General features: G+C 41.3%; 1 long non-coding RNA gene across 4 annotated transcripts in view; it reads left to right on the top strand.

Annotated features, from left to right (window-relative positions):
* Nucleotides 1-6,395, top strand: part of LOC109213369 — a 19,860-nt gene extending 13,465 nt beyond the window's left edge. The window contains exons 1-4 of one of the 4 annotated variants that reach the window (XR_002066005.1): nucleotides 3,853-4,923; nucleotides 5,544-5,607; nucleotides 5,726-5,780; nucleotides 6,148-6,395. This is a non-coding gene — a long non-coding RNA (uncharacterized LOC109213369). Of the gene's footprint in view, nucleotides 1-3,852; nucleotides 5,608-5,725; nucleotides 5,781-6,147 lie in introns of those variants that run through there. The other 3 variants (XR_002066007.1, XR_002066006.1, XR_002066004.1) reach the window with 3 other exon arrangements.
* The last annotated feature ends 15,134 nt before the right edge of the window (nucleotides 6,396-21,529 follow it).

Genomic DNA, 21,529 nt, shown 5'->3' with positions numbered 1-21,529 from the left:
GTAATGTTAATTTCTCTTTAACGCGTCAAGAAAATGATGTTTTAACTTTTTTAGAAATTCATTTTTCCAAAATGATATGATCCAATCAAATTGACAACCAAGTTGCTAGTTATGGCAGGAGTAAAGCATATTTTCGTCCTAGAATACCCGGGACTTAAGATATTAGTGGTCTACGCACGGACTCTCGTTCACTCGTGCGTACGTAGCCCCCAAATAGAAGCACATAACCAATTAATCACCTATGAGGACAATTCCCTCTTACAAGGTTAGGAAAAGAGATTTGCCCGAAGCTTACTTCCAAATTCAAGAATGCGCTCAAAACACTCAAATCGCAGCCGAACGATTCAAAACTATTCAAATGACGTATGAACTAGTCAATACATACTCAAAGAGTTCATATTCTAGCTATTAAAGTAATTTTCCAACCGTAAATGCAAGTTCCTAAAATTCATCCCCGGCCCACGTGTCCGATCCTGAAAATTTCGAAGAAGAAAGTTGTTACCCATAACCTAAGGATCAAGAAGATATAATTTTACTTCATTCCATTAACGAATTCGTGGTTAAATCTGTTTTTATCAAAACCCTAGGTTTTACTCGTAATCCCATGATTTTCACTAATCTTTACATGTTAATCTACCCAAAAAATCCAAGTATTTAACTCAAATAGTAGGAATACAACCTCCAAAAAGCTTGGTGCAAAATCCCCTCTCAAGAGCTCCTATCACGCCAACCAATGAGTGGAAATGAGGCAAAAATGGGCTAACTCCCGCAATAAATGAAGGTCTCTACCTTCAGTGGTTTCCGCATCTGCGGTCCTGGGCACCGCACTGCGCCCAACCGCTTCTGCGGAAAAGGCGTCCTTCTGTGGATCTCTATTGGCCGCATCTGTGAGAAGCCAACCGCTTCTGTCGTTCCACTTCTGCGGAAAGAGGCCGCTTTCTAGCGGTTTATGGCTAGTTCACCTATGGTCGCATCTGCATGGCTCAGCCGCTTCTGCGGGCTCGCACCTGCGGTGCCGACTGCAGGTTGCGGTTTTATGACAGATGCCTGGTGCTCAGCTCCTTCTCTATTTTCAACTAACTCGAGCCTCGTTCGATTGTCGCTCAGGGCCCTTGGCCCCGCCACCGAACATACCGACAAGTTTTGGAATGATAAAAGGACTCGCTCGAACCCTCGGAACACCCAAAACAACGCTAAATCAAAAGAATCACAGCCTAAAACCAATTGAATCAAACTTATGAACTTCAAGTGCTTTCGAATGCTACTTCCAATGTGACGAAACACACTTATACTACTCGGATTGACACCAAATTTTGCGTGCTGAGTCTTAAATGACATTATAGAAACTGTTCTCGATCTGGGATGTTGAAATCGTGCTGGAGCAGACGTCCGCAGATATCAATAAAAAACCGCTCCAAACCAAATTTAAAAGAACTTCAAAATCCTTTAGGAATCAACTTTCACTATTAGGCGCCAAAACGCTCCCGGGTCATCCAAACCTGATCCGACATTCACGGCCCAAGTTCGAAATCATCATAAAGAAACTGTTGGAGCCTTTAAATCCTTATTCCGGAGGTTGTTTACTCAAAACGTTGCCCGAAGTCAAACTTGGCCTTTTAAGCCAACCTTAAGGAACCAATTTTTCCGATATCACCCAAACTCTTCCAAATCCCGAACCAACCATCCCCACAAGTCATAAATCAGTAAAAGTAAGTACGGAAAGTCATATTTAAGAGAACGGGATTCTAGAAGAAAAACAACCAATCGGGCTCGTTACATCTTCTCTCTTTTTTTTTCTTTTTTTCATCCTTTGTTCACCCATGATTGGCTATTTGGATGGGAAAAATAGTCTTTCCTAAGATTGTAATCACTTGCTTTAGTTTATCTTCCTTTGAGTACTATCTATATAATTTTGTGCTCAAAGAAATCTATTTTACTCTTGTTTGGTTTTCAGAATTTTGTTACAGACCACCCATCCAATTTACTTTAATTTCTATCTTACCTTTGTTCCATTCCCCCTCTCTTTTTCTCAAATTTCTCAGCTTTTTATTCCTTTGTTGTTCCATGTCCGCCTCGGATGTCTTCTGTGGTTACGCCTCTTGAAATTGGTTATTTGAGACGGAAACTTTTCTTCTAGAGATGGACCAAATAATTGAATGGTCTACTACTGTGCATCCGATTCTAGGAGTTTCAATGGGAAGAAACAGGCGAAGAACTTCAACATAGGATCTACTTGATCTTTGGGTGGTGCTCAAATCAAATTTTGTGATTATTTTGGTGTTCACTAGTAAGATAGCAAATGAGAGGCGGAGAGCTCTTTCTGTTCTACTATTTTTTTTTGCTTCTTCTCTCTCACCATTGATCTCTTTCGCCCTCCCACTGCTTGGTTTGGCATTTGCCAATTTCTTCATTCTGTCGGGTTTCTCTTTTGTCTCTTTCTTTATGGCATACATTTTGTTGCTTATGGGAGTTTGTATGGTCATTTGTTAGCAGTCCCCTTCTTTTGGGTATTTTTGTTGCTTTAATTCTGTCTAAGTAGTGTAAAGCATGTGTATCTTTGTGCCTCATTTTCACATGGATTCATTATTTTAGCCGAAATTGGTAAGAATATAGTAGTAAATCCTTACATGTTACTATTATTTTGCTGAAAATTGGTAAGAGTCTGATAGTAATCCTTGCTTGTTAATATACATCCAACTGGCTTTTTCATTGTAGTCAATTGCTGAATTTTAACTACTCGGCCCATTAACCTTTCTCTATAAACTTACTCGTAAATTTTGCTTTGGCAGGTTATCTTCTTAGTCTCATTCTCTCAATACTCCTTTTTACGGTAAGTTCACAGTTCCCATGTTCGTGTTTTCTCAATTGTGGGAAACAAGAAGTTACATTCTTTAAATGTGCTTGCCTTAAAAAAATGTGCTATTCTATTTGAATATAAGAGTTACATTAGTATTATTTTCTTTCAATAAGATCTATGTTAGTCACATTAAACTGATCTTCTTTTTTATTCAGTTCCCTTGTATCACCTTCTTCTTCTTCCGTAAACTTTTCCTGTAACGTTCTATTTCTATCTTCCCCTACTTTTATTCTTGGTGTGGTTGGAAATTGGAATGTGCGTGTTTGTGTACCTCCTTTGCTCTTCTTTGTTTGCCTGAACTTGAACTTCCCATTCAGTCAGAATGTCAAACTATAAGCTTATTATATAATGCATGTAAGTTTATATTATTTATTCATATTTTCTTTTTCTTTGTACTTTTGGATTTCTATTTTTTTTCTATGCATGTTGTTTTACAGTTTTATTTCCATCATTTCTAGTAGCCTTGAACTTTCTGGGTAAACATGACAGGGCTATCTTTTTCTGTTTGGATTTGTTTAATGTTACTTTTACTTACTTTTGTGTAACTTGTTAGTTCTGGAATTCAATAATTATTACTCCATGCGTCTATTATTCGCACATTCATGTTCAGAAATTGATCCTTAGATACATGTAATTGTGTATCATTTTAGTTACTGTTTGTTATATTCTTTTGACTTTTGTAACAATTAACCTACGCTTAATTAAATGGTCTCATCAATAATCTGAAGTATCCAAATTGTTACTTGAAGATTTGGGGTCTCTTCTATTGCTCTATAAAAAAATCTGTTGTTTTCAATATACTGTTCAGTAGGTGTAAAAAGGAGATGCACGAAATAATTCAAAAAAGAATAATAAACAGAAGGGTGAGTGGAAGATAATGCATGACGCAGAAGGTAATTGGGCCGTGGTGCACAGTGTATTAAGCACATCTTTTGTTGGGGGGGGGGGGGGGTGGGGGGGGTGGGGGGGAAATGGAGTTAAATAATGTTGAGCAATGTCACTGAGAAATACCAAGAAATAAAGGAGCCAAAAGTTTCAAACAAGACTGATTTAATTATAATTTTATCTCACAGTAACATAAACCTATAAGCATCTTCCAATGCAAAAAGAATCAAAATGTGCTACGAACTATTAAGTGACCCCTATGTTATATGGTGTTCTGGTCTAATTTGTATTTTCACCTTATATGAGCTAATCTCACTTTTTTTATTCTTTCTTTCTTTTGATCTGTGACCATACATTTTGATTCTAATGCAAAATGGTTATCAACTAATTGGACTCCAAAAATGCTGGTTTATATATATGAAGTACTAATCTTCCTAAACAGCCACTTCATATATGTTCAAGATTTACAAGACTCGCATTAAAGAGTGTCTCAAAAAGACTCCTTTAACATCGGCTGGACATTCGGATGTGTCTCTTCGGGATTTATTTATTTAGTAATGTAAGGTAAATTATATAAAAATATGTCAGAATTCAGAAAATAGATCTACATTGATAAAAATAGAGGGAAACTAAGAGTTTTAATGAATGAAATTTATGTATGATTTGAGTCATGCATAAGTTTAGTTCAAATACTTCATCATGAAAAATGAAGATAAATTTAATCCAAACAGGTCAGAAAGGATCTCTCTCTCTCTCTATATATATATATATCTCGATAGTTGATATAGTTGCAGATAGCATTAGAATAAATGTCTGCTTTTGGAATCTTTATCATGCAGCTTCCTATGTGTTTGTCTGTCCTTTTCGCACAGCTCCTACTCATGTCTATGTTTCATAAGAAGATGGAAACTATATAGTGTATATTTTGAAACTGCTCAGCCCTTCAAATTAATCTCTTCTCGGAAAAGAAAAAAGAAAGTTTAAGAATGATGTGGTATATTTAGAAGTTGTTGCAAGGGTTCATCAAAGGAAGCAACAGAGCAAATATCTAATGAGCTGCAACCACAGCACAAAACAAGAAAAAAGAAGATAAGAAAGAAGATGAAATTAGTGGCCAGGCCAAATCAGTTTAACATGTAATTCACAATTGATAGAGCTGGAGAGACAAGAACAACTTGCAGGTAAGATGGCTGCGACTGCTCCTATCAATTCTACTGGATAGTTCACTTCAACCCCAACCCTCTTGTGATGAAGTTGCCGTACTAAAAGAGATCGTAGGTCATAGGTCGTGAGAAGAAAATTAGAAGGGAAAATTATGATGCGAGTGAAGCATCAACCAGATCATAATAGCCAACCTACAAATTAGGAGATATATTTTGTAAGCCAAGCTAAACAAGGTGCTGAACAGATAAGAAGATATAGAAAGATGGAAATAGTGGTATACAGAGTATCTACAAGAGATTTTACTCATAGACTAAGAACACACTAACAATGCAAGGAAGAACATGAGATTGCGAATATACCTTAAGCAACAATTTTGATCAGGTAACGAGTAATGCAGATCTTAATGGAATTAATGGAGTAGCATATATTCCTACTAATGTGCTTGAACCCAAATTCTCTTGACTCTCTTTTTCAGTTTTCAAACAAACAATGAATAAGATGATCAATAAGAATGTTATATCAATTATCAACCCATAAGTAATATTTAATAATGCAACATGATGTTTAATAGATTGTTGGCACATATAATATGTTGAAAAGTACTGTTGTAAGAGTTATATATTTTATGTTACTACAGATATAGTTTACATCTTTTTGTGTGGGAAGAAGCGGATCTATTAGTAGATTACCAGAAAATAAAGGTACTCCTCTTTATCCTCTATTTGACCTTACATCTATACATGGCCATGGCCGCAAGGTTGATTGTGCTGCCTGCTTTTTGAAGACAATAGAAGACTTCTATTATGCTGTGTTTTTCAGGAGGATGGAGGCTAACTACTAAGCTGGGACTTTAGCTTTTGCACATGGGATTAAGGTGTGTGTTTATGTTCCTAGAGGTGCAAATATTACCTACATATTCTGGGTGTTGCGTTTCACATATATCTATGATAGTAGACATACTTTTTTGAACTGTATAAGAGTAGAGACATGCAGTGTTCTTATGTCATCTTTTGCACACATTATATAGATATGTGTAAACAGTTTAGGTCGTTAGTTTCTCTTTCTGATTAAAAGTGGAGTTGTATCGCTATTAGCACCAGAATACTTGTGAAAGAAAAATTAGTTGAATACCTAATAAGTACGTCAAATGACTGATTAGGTATTGATCATGTTTGAACTTTTTCTCCTGTTCATGTTCATTCATTCCTCTCATTTATGGTGGTGGATCATTTTTGGAATAGAAAAGGGCTGGCAGGGAAAAAGAACCAGTTGAATACTGCATACTACTAAGTTGTTGGAAGTGCTAGAATGATGAAGAGAGAGCCAGGAGAAAGAACCAACGGAATACGATAAGATGTTTTGAAGAGTAGAACATGAAAATGAGGCCGAATCAATTCTTAGAGATGTTAAAAATATTACAAGATTAGTCAGGGTTATACTTTTCTCGGATGTACTTATGTACTCTTTGTTGTTATTGCACTTTACAACAGAGTCTTAGTGCTACTTTTATGTGTATGAAATACCTTACATTTTAAAAAAAACCATATCCAAAAAGAAACTAAATTATCTAATTCAAAGCTTCCATGTTTGGCCCGTGCATTGCACGGGCATCCCTTCCCAGTTGTAATATAAGAGAAATTTATGAGAAGAATTCTAATCAATCTATCTAGAGAAGAGGGTGAAAAAGAACTATTTTAAGAAGATAAAACAAAGAAATTTATCCATTATTTATTTATTACTGTCACGACCCAATAATATTATAGACCGTGATGGCGCCCAACACCGGCGTTAGGCAAGACAACACTGATCAACTAGTGATTTTCCGTTTAAATAAATTATTAAGAAGTAACATTCCCTTAGTTGTTAAAAAGATTTAGAAATTCGCAAGTGTAACATAAATAAACGGAAGCAATAAGTACAAATCGATATCATGTAAGGAAACCCAAAATCATAAGTCTACTATTGTGTGTGTGCCAAGACCTGGTGTCACAAGTGTGTGGGCAATCTAGTAGAATATACAAAAGAATGCTAGCCTACTGGTTGAAAGGAAATAGACAGAAAAGTAAAACATAAGGGAGACTCCAGTTGCTGCAGAACGGCTCGGAAAGCAGCTTGCCGTGAAGTCTCGAGGTGGGGATTAACTACACGCACCGGAGGGAAAACTAGATGCACCTACCTCAGATCCTGTACAATTAAGTACAGAAGTGTAGTATGAGTACATAAACAACAACCAGTAAGTATCCAGTCTAACCTCGAAGAAGTAGTGATGAGGGGTCTACTTTGACACTTACTATGAGCTAACAATAATATAATTAAAGTGTTATACTAAGCATGGACCGAAAGCTCAATAACAGAAAATGATAAGTTTGTCTTTCACAAATATACTTTCAATTTCAGTTATATCATTTAACATCTTACACTTCAAGACATTTAAGCAGTATCAATCATGGAGAGTTCCAAATAATTATTATGCGAAAATTATGCCGAGGTTATACGGCCCGTTCCAACATAATATATAAATTGTACACTGCCGGAGTGTCGAACGACGTGAACCATAGATGCATCTGTTTACTACCGAGGCGCTCCGCCCGATCCACATATAGCAATTATTTTCAAAGAAAACACAAATTACACATTTACAATCAAGTATTCCATTAAATCATCGAGTAAGTGAATTAACCTTTTACACTTCTTTTATGAAATTTCCGACTTGACTCAAGTAATTAAATTAGCAAGTAAGGGCGCAAACATTTCAAATGAAGCATGATATGGGTCCTAAACTACCCGGACAATAGCATATTAGTATCTACGTCCGGACTCTCGTCACCTCATACGTACGTAGCCCCCACAAATAGGTACACACATTTATTTAATTCACCTATGCGGTTAATTCCCTCTTACAAGGTTAGAAAGGAGATATGACGACCCAAAAACTGACCCGGTTGTAATAGCGCCTATCGTGAAACTAGGCCAGCCGATACAAACCCATAACCAACCAGAAAATCATAAAAAAAAGTCATTTTTAGCCATTACTTAACTAAAATACCATAATAGAAGTTCAATAACCAGTGCGGAAGAAAATAACACAAGTCCGACATTCGGGTGTCACCAGTCATGAGCAACTACAAACCCGTCTGAGCACAAGAAAGGCTAACATAGTCCGAAAATAAAATACTCAGACAATCTAAGTAAGGTAAGAGGGAGAAGTGCAGGACTGCGAACGCCAAGCAGCTACCTAGCCAACTCCGGAGACCTGCTGGAAGACTGATCAGCACTCACTATCGCGTCCCGAGACTCCTAGATCTGCACACAAGGTGCAGGGAGTAATGTGAGTACGCCAACTCAGTAAGTAATAAAAGTAAAAGCAGCTGAGCATTAAGAAAACAGATAATCTAACGTCATAGCACTACAGCAAATACAGCACATTTCCAAAACAGTCCAGAAATCAACTATCTCGTAAAAACAAACTCAGTTTCAGTAAAACCCTTTTCTTTTAAAACATCTTTCAATAGTTTCAAATAAGTGAAGAAACAGTGAGTCAAAATGATAGAAACGTAAACAGCCCCTCGGGCAAAACATGTACCATAAACCGCACCTTCGGCATAATATCAACAGAACCAGCCCCTCGGGCTACCTCACAATCGCTCGTAATCAGCCCCTCGGGCAATATCACATCACTCTCACTGGGTACCCGCGCTCACTGGGGGTGTACAGACTCCGGAGGGGCTCCTACAGCCCAAGCGCTATCACAAGCCATCTCGTGGCATAATAAATCAGGCCCTCGGCCTCTCATATATCACAAATCAGTACAACCTGCTGCGGCGTGCAGCTCGATCCCATGATATCCTCACAACACAGGCCCTCGGCCTCACTCAGTCAGAACTCACTCAAGCCTCTCGGGCTAACAGTAAAACAGGTACTCGGCTCAAAATATCATTTATAAAATCGAAAGGAGTAAATAAAAACCGAGTTATGAAATCAATGAAAGCATAGCATGACTGAGTGGAAATATTACCAATAATAGTGAGGAAATAGTAGTAAAAAGCCCCTAAGGGTCCAAACAGTCGGCACAAGGCCCAAACACGGCATTCAGCCCTAAACATAGTAATCCTTTCCAAAATATAATAATATCAAACAGTTTCCAATCAAATACGTGACTTAATAGTCGTACGGGATGGACCAAGCCACAATCCCAAGCGGTGCATGACCCCACGCTCGACATCTAGCGTGTGCGTCGCCTCAAAGTAGCACAACGATGTGAAATACGGGGTTTCATACCCTCAAGATAACATTTACAATCATTACTTACCTCAAACCGGTCCAAACTCTAGCCCGCGATGCCTTTGCCTCTCGGATCGGCCTCAACTCGCCCCGAATCTAACCAAAATCAGAATCATAACATCAAAATAGGCTAAAAGAACAAAGCCCACGCAAAAATATTCAAATTACATCGAAAATCCCGAAATTGGCCAAACCAGACCCCCGGGCCCACGTCTTGAAATTCGATAAAAATTATATCACTAGAATCCATATCCTCCCACGAGTCTATACATACCAAGAGCGTCAAAATCGGACCTCAAATGGCCCCTCAAATCCCCAATGAATACTTTCCAATTTCAAGCCCCAAATTCTAAATTATAACCCTTAGTTTCCAATAATTTCATGCCTAATCAGTCAGAAATCACCATAGAATCGAGTATTGAGTTCAAAAATCTTACCTCCAAGCATTACCCCTTGATTCCCTCTTCAAATCCACTCAAAAAGTTCTAAACCCATCTCAAAAATGGAGGAAATAAGCTGAAAATCGCGAAGATGGCCTTTTATACTTTCTGCCCAGGCATTTCCGCACTTGCGGACAAATTAACGCACCTGCGGTCAACTTAACCGCATCGGCGGTTTTTCATTAAAATCCTCAGACGCCGCACCTGCGACCCAGGTCTCGCACCTGCGGGCTCGCAGATGCGGTCCAGACCTCGCTCCTGCGATCCTTGCCACTTCTGCGGTCTACCTTCCGCTTCTGCGGCTCGCACCTGCGGTCCCCAATCCGCAGGTGCTGTTATGACAGAAACAACAGCTGAAGCTGCTCATCTCCAATTCCAAACTTTCCTACAACCTTCCGAATTCATCCCGAGGCCCTCGGGACCTCAACCGAAAATACGAACTAGTCATATACCACTATTCAAACTTATACCAACCCTCAGAACACTCAAAACAACACCGAAACACTAAATCACCCTCGGATTCAAGCCTAAGATTCCAAAACTTCCGAATTCCGTAAACGATCAAAAGTCTATCAAACCTCATCCGAATGACCTGAATTATACACACACGTCACAATTGACACAATGGACCTACACTAATTTCTGGAATCCCATTCCGACCCAAATATCAAAATTACCACTGCCAATCGGAAAACGCCAAAATTCCAGTTTCGCCAATTCAAGCCTAAATCTACCACGGACCCCCAAAATACTTTTCGATCACGCTCCTAAGCCCCAAATCACCTAACGAATCTAACCAAATCATAAGAATCCAAATCTGAGATCGAATACTAAAAAGTCAAGACTGAGTCAAACCTTTCAAATTTAAAGCTTCAAGCTGAATCATCCTTCCATATCTATTTCGATTAACCTGAAAACCAAAACCGACGATTTACATAAGTCGTAATACATCATACGGGGCTAGTCATGCCTGAGAACTGGCGAGCGAAGTGCAAATGCTCAAAATGACCGGTCGGGTCGTTACATCCTCCCCCACTTAAAATACGTTCGTCCTCGAACGTGCCCAGAGTTGTTCCAAAAGCCAACAAATCGTTATATAACCTTACCATGCACATACCGGGGGTGACCCCACATCACCCTATCTCATATAGGTCCGATAGAACAATATATCTGAAATTTCACAATCCATCCTAGCCCATAACGTTAGAACCAAATTCCCACTTCCGAAATTATCTATAAGATCAGAATCTCACATCTACACACCGAATAAGTCTGAAAACGCCTAAATCAAGCCATAACCACAATTCAAGATGGAAATCACATGATATACTACACAACTCAAACACTCATAGCGATAACTTCTCATCACAGCAGCTGCCCAAACAACCCAATTCCGATAATAAACCTCTTATGAAATAACACTCCAACACTTTCATATACTGCCAATGAGTAAAGAAACACGTAGCAAGTCATAGCCATTCCTCAGATCAACCAGTCATGGAGCTCCCTCTCCTTCGGCAAGGACCATAGTAAATTTCTAAGCCGAATCTCGATATTATCCTTCCAACATGCTGAAATCAACTCCGATAGTATTCCTTCTAGATCTAAATGCCCTCATCTCATCCACCATGACAGCTCTAGTGACATGACACATCAATACAATCTAAAGCCGCAACCCGTACAATCCGCGCACCAACAAGCAACAATCCAAATATACTCAAATCATGGAAAATAACTCAAATGAGAGAGTTGTACCGCAAGCTCACCAGTACCTTCACAACACGATGCTAAGAATCCATCACACATTATAGAACCGGCACACATGAATCTAACCTGAAGGATCATACCCCCACGTAATCACGACCCTATCCAAACACGGGTCCACATGAAACACCTCAAGTCACTATGCTCAACATCACAACCACGCACAATTTGATGTCTAGTACCAAAAGCAAATCATCATAACACGGCAAAGCAAATGACATAACACCACACAAACCCGAAAGGACACAACCGATACCCCATCCACCGAGCTATACCCAATACCCTTCTCGCTCGAATTCAACTATGAGACCCTAATAAAACCGCACCATATGTGCCTATAACCAACAAATCATAACACCTCGCAACACGGAAAGGTAACTCATAGGTCACCCCAGAACACTAATAAGCTCAATAGCAATCGAATCAACACATCCCTCAACAATAGCAACTCAGAGTCAACAAAGCTGACTCGATGCAAAACACACATCCATATTAGCCTACCAATGAACCCCTTATCAAGGAGTTCCTGAAGCTGCTCCTTCAACTCCTTTAATTTTGCCGGTGCCATACGATACGGTTCCCGACACCGAATCAATACCGAAATCAACAACCCTGTCCGGCGGCATGCCGGGCAGCAGGAAACACATCCGAAAATCCCTCACCACCGGAACTGAATCAATGGTAGGAGTCTCTGCACTAACATCTCTCACGAAGACAAAATACGAAAGACAACCCTTCCCAACCATCCGTTGGGTCTTCAAAATGAAATCACCCTACTGGGAACATAATCCATCGAACCTCGCCACTCAATCCGTGGCATCCCCGGCATAGCCAACGTCGTCGTCTTAGTGCAACAGTCCAGAATAACACGACACGGAGACAACCAGTCCATACCCAATATCACATCAAAATCTAACATACTAAGCAACAAAGAATCCACTCGGGTCTCCAAACCCCCGATAGTCACCACACAAGGCCGATACACCCGACTCACAACCACAACATAACCTGTTTATGAGAACTCCCAGTCTCTAAATCCATATAGCATACGAATCACCATATCCGATCCCAATTCCACTGTCCGAATATATAACACACCTCTAATACCCAACCATTCCATGAGGGGTACTCCTAAAATTCTTCTGTGCCACCAAACAAACTCGAATATCAGCAGTCGATCAAACAAGAGAGTGCCGCAATACCAATGATGTACCCTTAAATCAAACACTTTGCCCTTTCTTAAAATGTATACCCTCATCAAGCCCCACCAATTAGTAATATCATTTACCTAGTCATCCAAAACTGTCCATGCTGCCTAAGAATAGACCTTCCTTTCGGAACTGGACCGTGACCTAACACAAGCAATTCTTAATCCTACACAACATACCGCATATACCATGCCATCCCATGATAAATATGAGAACTTCAGAATCATTCCGAGCCATAAGCAACTACGTACTTTACTAGCCAAGAACTTTCCATTTGATCCCATCTAGAAGAAAATCACTATACATTACATGCTCCTCACGCAAGTAAAAAATATATACATCTCTGACCGTGGTAGAAACCATCAAGAACTCTCTGAATCTCATTCGCACAAAACCAAACCATCAGGACTGAGTCCTTTTAGCTCATCCAAGCTACGCAGGTCACCAAAAACCCAAGAGCATTGCCACGAGACATCTGTAGAAACTCGTTACCCCATAAGCACCCAAAGAACTAATCATATCTCTTATCATGCCGATCCGACCTACTACCAAGTTGTCCTATTTATCCCAAGCTTCTTCTGATTTACCTTCGAATTGCTACTTCTCCTTGCTATGATACCGCAGTCCTCAACCCAGATTCACCACACTAGACCCAAGCATAAAACTGCACTGTCTAAGGCTCATAAGTCGCTGAATACTCTCTAAAATATCCCCAAGAGCACCACATTCCGAATACTTACCCTGAAGAGACTTCCTACGAATCTAAAGCCATTACTTTCACCTTCCTGATACGGATATGTAGAATCCATATGATATAGAAATGCCACCAGTCTTGTCATCCTCCACTATAAACCTCAGTTTCTAGCCAAATACTCATCCTGAAGATCTCCAATTATTACGTATAAATCTTGAATCCTTTAAAACCATTCTCGGGTGTCATCCACTTCACTTAGATCTCAATTAAATTGATCAAACGAGCCGAACGACCTGTGCTCCATTAGCACTCCAACACCCCAGAAAGTGGCCCCACCTTAATGCAACCAAATAAATTCCTGCTCTATGTACATTACATCATTCACCACAACAACTCAAGTCATTCCATGATTCTTTTACACCCATAAAGCATAACACAACCCCTATTCCAAATTTCCTTTATTTGAGTCATCCTCGATCTCAACCTCTGTAAGCCATAACCGTTTCACCAATCTGCCTCAAACGGGAACCAACACAGCACATAACCGTGCAATCAACTGATCAATGGCAGACTCCCCCACTTGGCTCAAAGCCATAGATCAAACACACAATAGCTCACAATGCCTATACTCTATTACTGCCATAATACCAAAGTGAGCTTAAACTTAGTCCTTCATAAGCTCGTGCAACACAAACCATCTAGTACTTCAAATCTTCTGCAATCTCGCATTCACCCTCGCAAGAGTCAAGACAACTCCCATACGCGATCCAAACTCAAACTGCAACACGTATATTTCACTGGTAAAAGAGGTCTTCCAACAAATAACATAAGGATCACACAAACTATAGGACACTTCGCAGGGGATAACCCACCTGCTTCGCCTCAAACTAACATCTCTTTATGCCCTTCCACCGTCATAAACATCATGCAATCACTTAATTTTCCTGAGTCAACTCATATCCCAACATGAAATCTACTTCACTCCCCATCTAGACAACATGAAAGATCATTCAACACCTGTAACTCGGGGCTATACATCAAATCACAGTGGAAATCAAGCACCATATAGTTCCTTCTACCCTCAAGAAGACCCTTCTCGCCAAATTCAAATCATATGAACACATCTCGCAGTCACATCATACTCATCATGTAGCTATCCAGTCATCACTCCAACTAATAGGGACACTATCAAACATATAAATCCAAAAGCACGTGCTCACACAATCAACACCTCAGTGCTCAAGCTGCAAGCAAAGCCCAACCTCAAGTCCTCCAGATTGGCCCAACATCAACACACAGAAATCACATCTCGCCCTTCGATCAGGGAATCACAAGTCGTCGATGCACAGTTGATACCGAGTGCTCATGAGCGCATACAAACGCGTAGAAGGAATTCAAAGAGTTACATTTCAAGCTGAATCAATGTCGCACGATAAGAATTCAAAAATGTGAAGCTTTCCTAAAGGTTCTGCAGCCTCTCGAAGATAAGTACAGACGTCTCTGTACCGATCCGCGGCACTCTACTAAACCTGCTCATGACTCGTGAGACCTACGTAACCTAGGCTCTTATACCAACGTGTCACGACCCAAAAACTGACCCGGTCGTGATGGCGCCTATCGTGAAACTAGGCCAGCCGACATAAACCCAAAACCAACCAGAAAATCATAAAAAATTCATTTTTAGCCATTAATTAACTAAAATCCCATAATATAAGTTCAATAACCAGTGCAGAAGAAAATAACACAAGCCTGACATCGGGGTGTCACCAGTCATGAGCAACTACAAACCCGTCTGAGAACAAGAAATGCTAACATAGTCCGAAAACAAAATACTAAGACAATCTAAGTAAGGTAAGAAGGAGAAGTGTAGGGCTGCGAACGCCAAGCAGCTACCTAGACAACTCCGGAGACCTGCTAGAAAACTGATCAGCACTCACTATCGCGTCCCGAGACTCCTGGATCTGCACACAAGGTGCAGGAAGTAATGTGAGTACGCCAACTCAGTAAGTAATAAAAGTAAAAGCAGTTGAGCAGTAAGAAACAGATAATCTCATGTCATTGCACTACAGCAAATACAGTACATTTCCAAAACAGTCCAAAAATCAACTATCTCGTAAAAACAAACTCAGTTTCAGTAAAACCCTTTTCTTTTAAAACATCTTTCAATAGTTTCAAATAAGTGAAGAAACAGTGAGTCAAAATGATAGAACTGTAAATAGCCCCTCGGGCAAAACATGTACCATAAACCGCCCCTCGGGCATAATATCAACAGAACCAGCCCCTTGGGCTACCTCACAATCGCTCGTAATCAGCCCCTCGGGCAATATCACATCACTCTCACTGGGTACCCGCGCTCACTAGGGGTGTACAGACTCCGGAGGGGCTTCTACAGCCCAAGCGCTATCACAAGCCATCTCGTGGCATAATAAATCAGGCTCTCGGCCTCTCATAATCACAAATCAGTACAACCTGCTGCGACGTGCAGCCCGATCCCATGTTATCCTCACAACACAGACCCTCGGCCTCACTTAGTCAGAACTCACTCAAGCCCCTCGGGCTAACAGTAAAACAGGTACTCGGCTCAAAATATCATTTATAAAATCGAAAGGAGTAAATAAAAACCGAGTTATGAAATCAATGAAAGCATAGCATGACTGAGTGTAAATATTGCCAAAAATAGTGAGGAAATAGTAGTAAAAAGCCCCTAAGGATCCAAACAGCCGGCACAAGGCCCAAACACGACATTCAGCCCCAAACATAGTAATACTTTCCAAAATATAATAATATCAAACAGTTTCCAATTAAATACGCGACTTAATAGTCGTACGGGATGGACCAAGTCACAATCCCCAATAGTGTACGACCCCACGCTCGACATCTAGCGTGTGCATCACCTCAAAGTAGCACAACGATGTGAAATCTGGGGTTTCATACCCTCAGGACAACATTTAGAATCATTACTTACCTCAAACTGGTCCAAACTCTAGCCCGCGATGCCTTTCCCTCTCAGATTGGCCTCAAATCGCCCCGAATCTAACCAAAATCAGAATCATAACACCAAAATAGTCCAAAGGAACAAGGCCCACGCGAAAATATTCAAATTAGATTGAAAATCCCAAAATTGGCAAAACCCGACCCCCGGGAGCACTTCTCGGAATTTAATAAAAATTACAACACTAGAATCCTTATCCTCCCACGAGTCTATACATACCAAGAGCATCAAAATCGGACCTCAAATGGCCCCTCAAATCTCCAATGAAAACTTTTCAATTTCAAGCCCCAAATTCTCAATTTTAACCCTTAGTTTCCAATAATTTCATGCCTAATCACTCAAAATTCACCATAGAATCGACTATTGAGTTCAAAAATCTTACCTCCAAGCGTTACCCCTTGAATCCCTTTTCAAATCCTCTCAAAAAGTTCTAAACCTGTCTCAAAAATGGAGGAAATAAGCTGAAAATCGCGAAAATGGCCTTTTATACTTTCTGCCCAGGCATTTCCGCATATGCGGACAAATTAACGCACCTGCGGTCAACTTAACCGCATCAACGGTTTTTCATTAAAACCCTCAGACGCCGCACCTGCGACCCAGGTCTCGCTCCTGCGGGCTCGCGGATGCAGTCCAGACCTCGCTCCTGCGATCCTTGCCGCTTCTGCGGTCTACCTTCCGCTTCTGCGGCTCGCACATACGGTTCCCAATCTGCAGGTGTGGTTATGACAGAAACAGCAGCTGAAGCTGCTCAACTCCAATTCCAAACATTCCGACAACCTTCCGAATTCATCCCGAGGCCCCCGGGACCTCAACCAAAAATACGAACAAGTCATATACCACTATTCAAACTTATACCAACCCTCGGGACACTCAAAACAATGCCGAAACACTAAATCACCCTCGGATTTAAGCCTAAGGATTCCAAAACTTCCGAATTCCGCAAACGATCAAAAGTCTATCAAACGTCATCCCAATGACCTGAAATTGTGCACACACGTCACAATTGACACAACGGACCTACTCCAATTTCCGGAATCCCATTCCGACCCCGATATCAAAATTACCACTACCAACCGGAAAACACCAAAATTCCATTCCAATTCAAGCCTAACTCTACCATGGACCTCCAAAATACATTCCGATCACGCTCCTAAGCCCCCAATCACCTAACGAAGCTAACCAAATCATAAAAATCCAAATCCGAGATCAAATACTAAAAAGTCAAGACTGAGTTAAACCTTTCAAATTTAAAGCTTCAAGATGATAATCATCCTTCCATATCTATTCCGATTTACCTGAAAACCAAAACCGATGATTTACATAAGTGGTAATACATCATACGGGGCTAGTCATGCCTGAGAACTGGCGAGCGAAGTGCAAATGCTCAAAATGACTGGTCGGGTCGTTACAGGAGACTTACCTCGTCTCAAGCCCTACTTCCCAATTAAAGAATGCGCTCAAACCACCTAATTCGATGTTAAATGACTCTAAACTCGTCAAACATTGCATAAACTAATCAATTTATTCTCAAAAGTTCATATCTCCACTATTAAAGTGATTACCCAACCCAAATTGCAAGATTCCTAAAATTCACCCCCAACCCACGTGCCCGGATTCCGAAAATTTTCGAAGAAAGTTGTTACCCATAGCCTTAGGAACATAAATATATAATTTTTACTAAGTTTCATAACCAATTTCGTGGTCAAATCTCATTTTTATCAAAAACCTAGGTTTCCATCTAAACTCTTGATTTTCACTAATTTTTACATGTTAATCTACCCATAATCTATGTATTTAACTCATGTTGTGTAGAAATTACTTACCTCAAAGTGCTAGGTGAAAACCCTCTTCCAAAAGCTCCACAAATCGTCCAAGAGATGAAGTGAAATGAAATAAATGGCCTAAGTCCCGCATTAAAAGAGCTGGGCACAGGCCTCTAATGTCACATTTGTGACACCAGGTTCGCAAATGCGAAGCCTGGCTTCAGCTGCCCAGGTTGCAAATGTGACGCAGGGGTCACAAATGCGATCACTGCTGAGGTCGCAAATGCGACTCAGCTATTGCAAATGCGAACAATGACCCAGTCGAGCTTCTTCGCAACTGTGAAGCTCTTCTCGCAAATGTGAGGTTCGCATTTGTGAGACCTGCAACTGATGCCAAGAAACACCAGAAATCTGGTGTGTGTTTCATCCCTTTCGAATGTTCAAAACTCATCGGGGCCCTCGGGGCTCCACACCAATCACCAAAACAAGTCTAGCAACATCATACAAACTTTCTCGCGCGATCGGAACACCGAAATTACATCAAAAACCACTAATTGGATGCCAAAACGCATGAATTTACGCATGAACTCCAAAAACTTCTAAAACACTTCCGCGCGTTCGATTCCTATCAAATCAACTTGGAATGACGCCAAACTTTGCGTGAAAGTCTTAAATGACATTACGGAACTAATCCAACTTCCGAAACTGAAATCCAAACCCGATATCAAAAAGTCCACCCTCGGCCAAACTTTCCAAAAACTTCAAGTTTCTAACTTTCGCCAAATGACTCTGAAACGACCTATGGACCTCTGAATCCACTTCCGGACGCGCTCCTAAGCCCAGAATCACCAAACGGAGCCATTTTTTCCCAGACTTGGAATCCCAAATGGATGCCTAGAATGTAAAAATCCATTTCAACCCAAACTTATGGAATTTACTCAAAATGCCACCTTTCACTATTAGGCGCTGAAACGCCCCTGGGTCATCTGAAACCCGATCCGAACATACACCCAAGTCCGAAATTATCATACAAACCTATTGGAACCATCATATCCCGGTTCCGAGGTCGTTTACTCAAAATGTTGACCGAAGTCAAACTTGTCCTATTAAGCTAACCTTAAGGAACCAAGTGTTCCCATTTCAACCCGAACTCTTCCAACTCCCGAACTAACCCTCCCCGCAAGTTATAAATCAGTAAAAACAAGTACGAGAATTCTTATTTAGGGGAACGAAGTTCTAGAAGGCAAAACGACCGGTCGAGTCGTTACATTCTCCACCTCTTAAATAAATGTTCGTCCTCGAACGGGTTTAGATTCATACCTGAAGTGCTGAATAAGTGTGGATACCTGCTCCGCATGTCCTCCTCGGACTCCCAGGTCGCCTCCTCGACTGGTTGGCCCCTACACTGAACCTTTACTGCGGAAATCCTCTTGGACCTCAACTGGCAATCCTGTCTAGCAACCATGGCAGCTAGCTCCTCCTCATAACCCAAGCTCTCATATAGATGGATAGTGCTGAAGTCTAACACATGTGACAAGTCGGCGTGATACCTCCGGAGCATAGACACGTGAAAAATCGGATGAACCCCTGATAGGCTGGGAGGTAAAGCAATCTCATAAGCAACCTACCCAATCCGCCTCAACACCTCAAATGGGCCTATAAACCTTGGGCTCGGCTTGCATTTCTTCCCGAATCTCATAATACCCTTCATCAGCGAGACTTTCAAGAGAACCTTCTCGCCTACCATAAATGATACATCACGTGCCTTCTGATCCGCGTAACTCTTATGTCTGGACTGTGCTGTGCGAAGTCGCTCCTGAATTAACTTTACCTTTTCCATGGAATCCTTCACCAAATCAGTACCATATAACTTAGCCTCACCGGGCTCAAACCACCCGATGGGATAACGACATCGTGGACCATATAAGGCCTCGAATGGAACCATCTCGATGCTGGACTGATAACTGTTGTTGTAAGAAAACTCGACCAAACGCAAGAACTGATCCCACTATTCCCCAATGTCAATCACACATGCTCTTAGCATGTCCTCGAATATCTGAACTATCCGCTCTGACTGCCCGTCGGTCTGTGCGTGAAACGCAGTGCTGAGCTCTACACGGGTCCCCAACTCAAACTGTATGGCTCTCTAGAAATTGCTGGTGGTGTCCCCAGTGTCTGAAGTCCCTGCACCACCTACTCAGGTGTGCAGGCGGCGGGAGCCTGAGCATCTTTCCCGGCCTGAGAAGTAGCTGCTGCGGCCGGAACAGAGACCGCCTGAGCAAGGCTGGTGCGCACGGTCAAAATTAGAGCTAGGGCCTCTAGAAGGCCTGGGATAACAATAGGAACGGCTGGTGCCTGAGCAGGTCCCGCTGGTGCATCTACAACCGGGACCTAATCCTGGACTGGGGTAACTGGTGGGTCTGTAGGTGCCGCCCTAGCTGCTGAGCGAGCTGCACCCTTGCCCCTGCCACGGCCTCTACCGCGACCTCGGCCTCTCGCGGCCCCAACTGGTGTTACTGGTGGCTGTCCGTCCTGACCGGTAGCACGTGTCCTCACCATCTGTGAGAGAATAGAATAACACAAGTTTAGTAACCAGAATCAACAAATTCGCACGACAAAAATTCAAGAATATGATGTTTCCTAAGGGTTCGGTAGCCTCTCGAAGATAAGTATAAATGTCTCCGTACTGATCCGCAAGACTCTACTAAACCCGCTCATGACTCGTGAGACCTATGTAACCTAGGCTATGATACCAACTTGTCATGACCCAAAACCCGACCCGTCGTGATGGCGCCTATCGTGGAACTAGGCCAGCCTCACCTCAATAATCCAACACCATAATAGTATTCTTTTTAAAAAATAAACACGGAAGCGGAAATTCATTAAGGAACATTTTGGAAAACAAAATAAAATCCGAATTTGATACAACTGCCCAAAACCGGGGTTTCACTGAGTTCATCAGCATATAGAGGAGAGCATAGTCTATTACAATGTTTAAAGAAAACAAACTGAAATACCTTTAGAGATGAAGAAGGAGAGTCAAGGCATGCGGACACCATGCAGATACCTCAATAGTCTCCTAAGCCTTCAGCCTCGATCAGCGACTGCCACTAGGACCAAAAGTGCCTAGATCTGCACACAAGGTGCAAGGGGTAACGTGAGTACACCAACTCAGTAAGTAACGAGTCCAAACTATGGACTGAAAGGTAGTGACAAACTCAACCTCAACAGATATAATAGAATCAATGTACAGAAATGTAGGCGTGCTTTTAGTTAAATAGACAGCTCAAAGCGGTAAGGTAAATACAGATCTGAACAGTTTAGGATATATATAACTCAGCTACCTCTACATGCCAATGCATTGACTGTATGAAATGCACAATGTACTCCCACTCTCAAGTGCTCAACCACCCGATACTGAATATGGCCATCCGGCCCAGGGAAGTCCATCCCGGAACATATACAACATTGACTGTAAGTC

The sequence above is a fragment of the Nicotiana attenuata genome, unplaced genomic scaffold (assembly GCF_001879085.1).
Source record: "Nicotiana attenuata strain UT unplaced genomic scaffold, NIATTr2, whole genome shotgun sequence".
In the NCBI taxonomy this organism is placed as follows: Eukaryota; Viridiplantae; Streptophyta; class Magnoliopsida; order Solanales; family Solanaceae; genus Nicotiana; species Nicotiana attenuata.
Note: the sequence above shows the minus strand (reverse complement) of the source record. Positions and strands in the feature narration are given on the sequence as shown.